The sequence below is a fragment of the Sciurus carolinensis genome, unplaced genomic scaffold, assembly GCF_902686445.1.
Source record: "Sciurus carolinensis unplaced genomic scaffold, mSciCar1.2, whole genome shotgun sequence".
Taxonomy (NCBI): Eukaryota; Metazoa; Chordata; class Mammalia; order Rodentia; family Sciuridae; genus Sciurus; species Sciurus carolinensis.
This window is the reverse complement of record NW_025920137.1, coordinates 1,830,872-1,841,727: the sequence shown is the minus strand read 5'-3', so window position 1 is coordinate 1,841,727 and position 10,856 is coordinate 1,830,872.

The window sequence follows — 10,856 nt, the reverse complement described above, 5'->3', positions numbered from 1 at the left end:
AGTGTGCATTCTGGATTATAATCTTTTTCCTAATAAATTCATAATACTTGGAGATACTTTCTCTGTTATTTCTTTTCCATTCCCACACTTTCCAGTCAGAGAGTACCCTCCTAGCTCCTTGGACATATCCTGCAAATATCTGTTCCACTAGGTGTTTGTAGACCAGACCCAGTCCTAAATCTGGAAGAAATAAAATTGTAGAGGGTTCAGAAAAACAAAAGATCACAATGAAGGACATGACTAAGACAGTCAATGCTTCACCCAGAAATCAAAAGGATCTCAAAGAATCAAAATTCAGCATGAAGAACCTGGAAGGCAAGGTCCAGGCGAGGTCATTTGCGCTTTGTTGGATATTCAAATAAATTCTATATTTAATAATATTATCTGAAAGATCATTCTCTCTTCTCTTTATAGATTTACTAGATTATCTCAAGTAACAAAGCAAAATGCTCAGTAGGCTGGGCTGCCAATCCCCACAAAATTCAAATGGTTGCAAAAGAAAATCAGTTCTTCCAACTGTTTACTAGATCATAGTATATGTTTTTGCAGTCCAAATGGAAGTATTTCCATGAAGAATACCTTATTTAGTTTCTCTCAGATTATTTTTTGTTATTGTTGTTATTTTTTTGTTGTTGTTGATTTAGACTATTTTAAAAGGAAGAATTAAAGTTCTATATTTAAATTTACCCAATACTTTTCCTTTCCAAATTACTCCTTTTACTTTGTATGGGTTTAAAAGAGGGGATTCTATAGCCAAAATATAGGTATTCCTTTTCCATTCTGTAATGGAATCAGTAAGTACTGTAATCAGTAAGTCCTATAACATGGCTATGAAACATTCATTCCTTTAAAATGACTGTATGTAAGTGAGCAAATGATGTATCTGCTATCCCTGTGTCAGAATCTCTTCCCCTATCCACCTTCCAACAGGATCAGAGCTCCATTGACCATCATCACAGAACTTTACCTTCCTTGCAATTACTATAATTAATGATAACAGACCTGTGTGATATTCTGGTTAAGTTTCTAGTGGCATATTTTTGTTTACCCATTATTCAGTTTTCCCTTCCTCTAATTCAGTACATGCTACTCAGGTGGGGCTGACCCTGTTCCCAGGGATGGAAGCAGATCCAATCCTGGTCAACAGAGCAATGCTTCCTATGTCCTGAGCTACCAGGATGGGGTTAAAAGTCAGAGGAGAGAGTTAACTTCAGAACTTTTAATAAGGATGTTAGAAGGAAATGTTCTTTGCATTTGTCAATTATGTCTCAGTAAAATTTGGAGTGGGGCAGGGAGCAGTGGTGCACACCTATAATCCCAGCAGCTTGGGAGGCTGAGGCAGGAGGATCACAAGTTCAAAGCCAGTCTCAGAAACTTAATGGGGACCTAAGTGAGACCCTGTCTCAAAACAAAATATAAAAAGGGGCTAGGGATGTGGCTCAGTGGTAAAGCACCCCTGGGTTCAAACCCTGGTACAAGAAAAAATAATTGGGCAGGGAAGGTCTTTCTGATGGCATAATGAACCAAGAGAGCAAAGACTGGAGTTGCCATTGGTCTTCTGAACACCTTATGGTGGGACTCTACTAAAGAGGAAAGCAATGTGTATAGCTGGGAAGAATTTCCAGATAGACCATGTGAGCACTAGAATGTAGGTTCTGCAGAAGCCAGACCTATCCCTGTGTTTTGAAGGAAGGAAGGAAGGAAGGAAGGAAGGAAGGAAGGAAGGAAGGAAGGAAGGAAGAAAAGAGAAAGAGAGAGAGAGAGAGAAGGGAGGGAGGGAAGGAGAGAGGGAGAGAGGAAGAAAAGAAGAAGAAAAGCAAAAGGAAAGAGAAAGAAAGAAAAGAAAGCAAGCCAAAACAACTGAAAGAAAAAAACCTTACTTTTTCCCTAAAGTAATTTGTTACTTTGTTACTTATAACTAAAAATACTCTACCATATATATATATATATATATATATATATATATATATATTCTCCATTGAACTGCAGGCTTCATAAGACAAGTACATCCCAATGCCTAACACAGGGTTATGCTATGTTAATGCTGGTACACATAATTAATCACATGTCCCTAAACTTCCCAACCATGAATTCCACCAATGACAGATGAAAAATATTCAAGGGCTAGGGATATAGCTCAGGAGCAGAGTGCTTGCCTACTATGCAGAAGGCCCTAGATTCAATTTCCAGCATTGAAAAAAAAATTTTAATTACATCAGTACTGAATATGTACAGACTTTGGCATTATTGTCAATATAATATAACAACTACTTACATAGCACACACATTGTATTAGTTATTAAAAGTAATCTAGAGATGATTTAATATATATGGGAGAATATAAGTAAGTTCAATGTAGATATACCATTCTACGTAAAGGAGTTAAGTATTCTTGAATTGGTATCTGCATGGAGTCTTGGAGCCGATCACCCATGGATGCTGACGATGATTGTAACAGGTTCTCAAGAACATTCTTGGTAAATGAAAAGATAATTCTTACAACATCATGATGAGGTAGGTACTATTATCTCCATTTTACAGAGGATGCCACTGAAGGACTGAGATGATTGTTTCCAGACAAAGACCACTGTTTAGGGGTAGAGCTGAGAGCTGAATTCCAGAGCTTATACTTACTTGAAGGACAACCTGTACTAAAAGGGGTGAATTGGGGAGGGTTGTTGAGGACATGGTAGAGGAAAAAGAATGCTAGGGAACAAATGGCTTCCAACGTTCTAGAGCAGCAGTCAGCCACCATGGCCCCTGGGTCAAATCCCTTCCATGCCCAACATTTTTGTATGGTCCACATGTTATCAATGGTTTTGATATCTTTGAAAGACTGTAAAACACAAATAAAAATAAATAAAAATATGCAACAGAGACTGCCTATTTCAAAGCACCCCTCCAAGCCTAAATATTTACTATCCGGCCCTTTAAAGGAAAAATTTGCTTACCCTTGCATTAGAATAAGCTTTATTAGCACTTTAAAAGATTAAATGGAGCCACATTAACATTTTTAACAGTTTATTTGGGCAAACAGTAATTCATGAGTCAAATAGCATCAAAGCAAAAGAGGTTCAGGGCTGTGCCAGAGGAGTTTGAAGGGAAATCTTAAACAGAATAATGTAGAAACTGTGTGTGTGTGTGTGTGTGTGTATGCATATATATCATATATATATCATATGTATATGTGTGTGTGTGTGTGTGTATATAATTTGATTGGTTAAAGTTTGAGCAGTTGCCTATTTGAATTACAACTAAAGCTCCCTGGCTCTTTATGACTGGCTAAGATTGTTTCATTTTGTTTCAACAGGAGTCCAAGGTGTTGGAGCCAATTCAGCCTAGTGGGCTCCACTTAAGTTGTTTGAACACACAACTTTCAGAGGCCAAAAAAATACTATGATATCATCTTAATCTTTGTTTAGATTTCAAATTATAAATATTACCTCAATATGTTAAACTATTCTATTTCCTAAGCATTAATATTTAATGGCAAAAACATTACTTAGCTAATAACTGAATGACATATATTAAACAATTTCCCAACCTACAGAAATACATAGGTAGAACAATATTTAAGGATGTGAAAAAAATGGTCATGATATTATTAAGTGCAAATTTTAAGTTGTAAAACATATTATAATAGGATTCCCATTAATCAAATGTTATATCTGTAAAGCAAAATTACAAGCGTTCTAGAAGGATAAACTTGAATTCTTTACAACATCATCTCTAGGACTAGGAAGAGAAAAGAATTTCACCTCCATTTTAATATAGCCTTATAATTCTAATTATTTCTGACAAGCTTGAATCACTTTTGAAATTCATAAGACAACAATAAAAGGTTTGAACAAATGCTTTTCCTATTTTAAATATAAACATTATGTTCAGTTTAAAAAAAAAAAGAATAATAGAGAAACTCGTGTACAATATTACTACATGACCCATATGTTCCTACAATGTGTACAATCAGAAAAGTGAGAAATTAGAGAAATGTAAATCAAATCTACCTGAAGATTCCATCTCACTCCAATTAGAATGGCTATTATCAAGAATACAAGCAACAATAGGTGTTGGTGAGCATGTGGGAAAAAAGGTACACTCATACATTGCTAGTGGGATTGCAAATTGGTGCAGCCACTGTGGGAAGCAGTATGGAGATTCCTTAGAACTTGGAATGAAGCCACTATTTAATCCAGTCATCTTATTCCTAGGTTTTATTCCACTTAAATTCAGCATATCTAGTGATGCAGTCACATCAATGTTTATAGCAGCTCAATTCACAACAGCTAAACTATGAAACCAACTTAGGTGCCCTCAACACGTGAATGGATAAAGGAACTGTGGTACATATACACAATGGAAATATACTCAGCCTTAAAGAAGAATGAAATTATGGCATTTGCAGGTAAATGGATGGAACTGGATGAATATCGAGCTGAGTGAGATAAGCCAATCCCAAAAAACCAGAGGCCAAATGTTTTCTTTGTGAGTGGATGCTGATACATAATGGTGGCAGGTGGTAAGGAAGAAATGGAGGAACTCTGGATTGTGTAGAGGGAAATGAGAGGAGGGGAGGGGGGAAGGAAATAAGATGGTGAAATGTAGACAAACATCATCACCATATGTACATGTATTGATTACATAAATGGTTGTGACTCTACATTGTTTACAACCAGAGAAATGAAAAGTTGTACTCCATTTGTACACAATGAGTCAAAGTGCATTCTTCTGTCATGTATAACTAAATAGAACAAACAATAAAAAAGAACACTAAAAAAAAAGAAAAAAATTATACTCCATTTTTTATATATGATTCATCAAAATGCATAAATGATTCTACTCTCATGTATAACTAGAACCAAATAAAAATTAAATTAAAAAAATTAGAAAAACAATTTTATCTTGCTATCACTAAAAAAACAAAACAAAACAAAAAAACCATGGATCCAGGTGTGGTAGTGCCCACCTATACCCCAACAGGCTTGGGAGGCTGAGGCAGCAGGATTGCAAGTTCAAAGCCAGCCTCAACAACTTAGCAAGGCCCTAAGCAACTCTGTGAAACCCTATCTCAAAACAAAATACAGCAAAAGGGCTGGGGATATGATATGGCTCAATGGTTAAGTGCCCTTGGGTTCAATTCCTGGTACCAAAAAAAAGGAACCACATGGGATCCACTTCTGCCTAGGATGAACAGAGCAGGGAAGAGTGTTGCTTCCCATCTAAAATTAAGGAAAAGTCTGATAATCACAAAAGCATAACTTTTCTTTAACTCATCAGAGCTGAAGTCCTAGAAAAAAACCAAATGGAGTGTTCCCCTTATTCATGGGGGATAAGTTCAAGACTTTGAGTGGATATCTAAAATTATGAATAATATCCAAACCCCTTATAGGGTGTTTTCCTAAACATACATTCTGATTATAAGTGTTAATTATAAATTAGGTATAGTAAGAGACTAGTAACAACAAATAATATGAATAGAAAAAATCATAACAATATACTATAATAAAAGTTATGTGAATGTGGTCTCTCTCTTGAAAAAGTCAATATTTTCAGAATGGTTGACTGTGAATAGCTGAAAACAGAAAGAAAACCCATGGCTGAGGGGGGAAACCATTACAGCCTGAAATCCAAGGCAAGACAGGCCCCTCCAAGGACAGAGGGGTGGATCACCTGCAGCAGAGCACATGGGAAAGATTCCTCAGGCACCAACCAGGCAGGTAAGAAGGGGGCTGACGTGTTTAACAGATCACCGAGGCTAAGCGAGGCTAGTGTGAGGGCACAGAGGCAAGAGGTGGCACAGATGCAAAGCAGAGGTCACATTCATTAGGCCTCTTCTCTACCAGGGGTTCCCAAGAAATCTGGGGCACTGAAGGACAGCAGCCAGCACCCTCACAGGTGGTGGCACAGATGGGCTGGAACAAAGTGGCCACTGCTGTGGGAGAAGTACAAAGCAACCAGCCCACCTCCCTCACAAGGCAGAAGGCTTAAGCCACTGGGGGAGGGGTAACAAACTATCCTCCCCCACCAGGGCAAGGGTGAAGACCCACTGCAAAGGAGAAAGGACAGAAGGAAAACAACCCTCCATAAGGCAGGAGGGAGGGGTTAGAAAATGCCCTAAGTCTAGAATCATATCTATACAAGCCATAAAAGGAGTGGGCCCAGGCAGGGGTCATTGGACAAAGTCAAAAGACATTGTGGTTGTATTAGGTAGTCAGGACAAGGGTGCTACTGGCAACTGGTGGGAAGAGGTCAGGGAGGTCCCTAAATATCCTACAATGCACAGGACAGCTCCTATGACAAAGAATTACCTGCTCAAAGTGCCAATAGTGCCTGGTTGAGAAACTCAGCCTGGATGAATCTGAAACACTGAGGAAGAGGCAAGAAATGCCTGTTGTACAAGACTTTCCAAAGAACAAAGTAGAACTTGGCAGCCATGGGAGAAAGGCAGGATCACTGAGAAGGCTCCACACCACAGGTCATGGCATACAGAGACTGCCAAAGGCAGAAGATAGTCCAACAAACAGTAGCACCCTCTGTCTGGGGAGGGGCAAGTGTCTGGAAAAAGATCCTGTCTATAGGACAGGGGAAAGGAGACTGGAAGATGGAGGAAGCAGGAACATTGAGGAGACTCCAGCAATCCTGCCTCCCCAAAGCACAGATAACATAGAGGCATTTGGAGCTGGTGGTGCACTTAAGGTAATCATGGAAACAACAAAATACAACTGGAGCTGATTTTTTTAATTAGGATTGATTCATCTTCCACACCAACCACCTAATGAGAAGAAGCAACATCAACATGCCCTGAAAAATTATAACGTAAGAAAGGAAAAACAACTATCCCATGTCCAGAAACAAAGCAATCAACAGAATTAGACTCAGGGCTAATGCAGATAGTAGAAGCTATCAGGGAATTTAAAATGACTATGGATCAATATGTTAACGTGGAAAAGTGAACAGATAGGGAATTTCATCAGAGAGGTGGAAACTATAAGAAAAAGTCAAATGAAAATTACAATAACAAGATAAAAATGGGGCTGGGGTTATAGCTCAGTGGTAGATCACTTTCCTAGCATGTGCGATGGCACTGGGTTCAATCCTCGGCACCACATAAAAATTTTAAAAAAAGTATTGTGTCCAGTTACAACTAAAAAAAATATTTCAAAAAGATAAAAAAACTGCCTTTGATAGCATGATGGCCAGCCTCCAAGATGGCCCAATGTCCTTGCCTCCTGGAACTCATACCTTTGTACAGTCCACCCACACTAAATAGGCCTGACGTGCAACCTACAAGGACATGTTGGAATGATGCTTCTGAAACTTAATCACAAAAGATATTGTAGTATTTGCCATGTGCTAACATCACTCATCTGCTACTATGTCATGAAGACATTCAAAAGACCTATGGAGAGGTCCACAGGGAATGGAACCACAATTTACTATAGATTAATTTGACAGTTATACAAATGATTCACCTTGAAAATTATTCCTTTGGGCCCAATCAAGCCTTAGATAATACAGCTCTGGCAAACATCCACATCAAGAAAGACTGAAGCCAGAGCCACTCAGCCAAGGTATTACCAACGTACAAAGTATTTACTGTTGCATTAAGTCATTAAGTTTTGGGGTGATGTGTTACACAACAATAATAACACAAACAGGCAGACTCTACAGAGATGAGGAAAGCCTCAGTGAAACTGAAGATAGGTCAGTAGAAACTACCCAACTAAACACAAAGAAAAGAGAAAGGAAAAAAAGTGGGAGAAATCCAAAGATTGCAAATATAAAATATTCAAATATATGTACTTAGAATCCCAGAAGAGGAAATGAGGCAGAAAAAAAATTAAAGAGTCATTAGGTCAATATTTTTCCAAAATAAACAAACTACAAATCAGGAATATCAGAGAATAGGGGCTGGGTTTGAGGCTCAGTGGTAGAGCGCTTGTCTGGCATGTGTGAGGCCCTGGGTTCCATCCTCAGCACCACATAAAAAATAAATAAATTAATGAATAAATAAAGGTTGACAACTAAAAAATATATATTTTTAAAAAAAAAAAGAATATTGGAGAACACCAAGCAGGGCAAATACCAAACACATATACAAACTCACATCATATTCAAATTGCTGAACACCAAAGATAAGAACATCTTGATGTGAGACAGGACAAAGGATACATTACATACAGAGGAATAAAGATAATAATTAAAGTAAACTTCCTGTCAGAAACTATGCAATCCACAAGATAGGTTGGTGACATCTTTAAAGGACTGAAGAAAAAAAGTCAAAACAAAATTCTACACAGAGGAAAATGTCATTTTAAACCAGAATAAAAATAAAGGTTTTTTTTTTTAAAAAAAGAAAAAAAAAAAGCAGAGTTCTTATGAGCAGACTTATACTATAAAGAAATGTCTTTAAAGAAAGACTTTCAGGCAGAAAGAAGATGACGCCAGGAGTAATTTTAATTTGCACAAATAAAAAAACGATATTGAAATGGTAAAAATGTAGGAAAACATGAAGCTAATTTAATTGCTCTTAAACTTAGTTGACTATATCGAGGAAAAGTACCTTGTGTTATAACATGTAAAAAAGGAGAGTATATGAGAACAATAACACAAAACATGGAAGAAACTGGAAGCCTAATGTTGCAAAGTTCTTACATAACACATGAAGGTAGACATGGTTAATTTAAAAAGAATTTTATAAGTCCTATGTCAATCACAAAAAAAATTCAAGAGACATAAATAACAATTCAATCAAGGAAATAAAATGTAAAGATAAAATATTATTCTCCATAGCCAACCAAAAGAAGGGTAGAGAAGATCAAAAAGTAAAAAATGAATTAAATAGAAAAATATAAGTGAAGTGGTCATTTTAATCCAACTCCATCTATAATTACATTAAATTTAATGGACCAAACATCCTAATTGGATGGTAGACTATTAAATGGAATAAGAAAGCAAGACCCAACTGTATGCCTACTTTGGAACCATTGAGAAATGAGACTTCAATGTTTGTCTCTCAATCATGGATAAAATGAGTAGATAGAAAATCCATTAGAGGGAATGCATGTTCCATCTCATGGAATGAAGTGTTACCCAATTCTAGAACAGAAAATAAAGCCATTAAGGTCATTAAAATTAAAAAATTTAAGAAAGAAATCCATTAGAATGGCAAGTCCTGAACCACACTATCAAGCAACTTGGCCTACTTGATAGTTATAGTTTACTCCACCCAACAAGAACAGAATGCACACATTCTTTTCAACTATACATGGAGTCTTCACCAAAAGAGATCATGTGCTAGGTTATAAAGCACAACTCAACAAACTTAATAGAATTCATACCATATAATGTATGTTCTTGGACCATAAAAGAATTAAATTAGAAATCAATAACAAAATAATATCTGGAAAGCACCCAAAAATTGTAAATTAACAACATACTTTAAATAACCAGTGAGTGAAAGAGGAAGTCACAGGAGAATGAGGAAGTACATTTAATTCAATGAAAATAAAACAATATATCAAGATTTGTGGGATGCAGCTATAACAGGATAAATGTAATTACTTAATGTTTATATAAGAAAATCAATACCTAAACTATAGATTTAGATATAAATTAATTTCCTAAGGTTATACACTAAGAAACTAGAAAAAGGAAGATAAATTAATTCAAAGTAAGGAGAAGATACTAAATAAAGGTAACATAAATCAGTGAAATAAAAAACAAAATAACTACAGAGAAAACCAATGAAACCAAAAGTTGATTCTTTGAAAAAGGAGAGAAAACATAAATTATCAATACCAAAGATAAATGAAAAATGCCAAAACAATGCTAGACATTAAAATGACAATAAAGGAATATTACCAATAACTTTATTCACATAAAGGAGAAAATTGGATGACAAGGACAAATTCCTTGAGGGACACAAACTTCCAAAGTTTGCACAGGCATAGATACTCCAAATAGTTCTTTATCTACTAAAGAAATTGAATGTATCATTTAACATCTTCCAACCAAAAATTTCAAGGCCTAGATAGTTTCATTGGTGAACCTCTACAAAACATTTTAGAATAAATAAAATCCATTCCATTCAAACTCTTCCAGAAAACAGAGGAGAGAACATTTCCTAATTTTGTGAGGTAAGTATTATGCTAATATGAAAACCAGCTGAAGAAATGACAAAGAAATAAAATTTCGGATCAATATCCCTCTTAAACATACAGGTAAGAATTCTCAGAAGATCCAAGATGACGGACTAGAGGGAGGCCACTTTCCTTGTGGCTCCATGATTCAATCAGAGGAAATACTGTTTCTCTGCAAAGCAGCCATCACTGCCCACCAATCCACTGCTGTTCACCCCACACACACACCCACAGCCCCCATTAGCCCACCACTGATCATCTGCTGTTTATTTGCCTGCCTTTCACCTTCCCATCACCCACCACCCAACGTTCACCTGCCAATTGCCCTCCTTTCCCTGGCAAATCACCAGCTCCCCGCTTCTGACTGGAAGTCCATTGTCAGGCTACCCACAGGTTTGGTTACACACAGTCTCTACCATCTTGGGACACTAGCCAGGACCTGGGTATCCAGGGCCAAGGGGCCTGCAGGTTTGCCGCTGCCATAGTTGCCATCTCAGGATGTGGCTGCCTCAGTCTGGGGACATAGGCGAACGCCTGGAGATCTATTATCAGGGTACCTGCAGGTCTGGTTGCACCTGAGGTCTTCCTGTTGGGTACACTAGTGGCCACCATCTGGCTGCTTCTTTGCAGGGTCTGTCATTTGTGTGAGCACACCCCTGGCAATCTCTCAGCAAGTTGAAACAGCATTGAGATCTTAGGACAGCAGCAAGACAG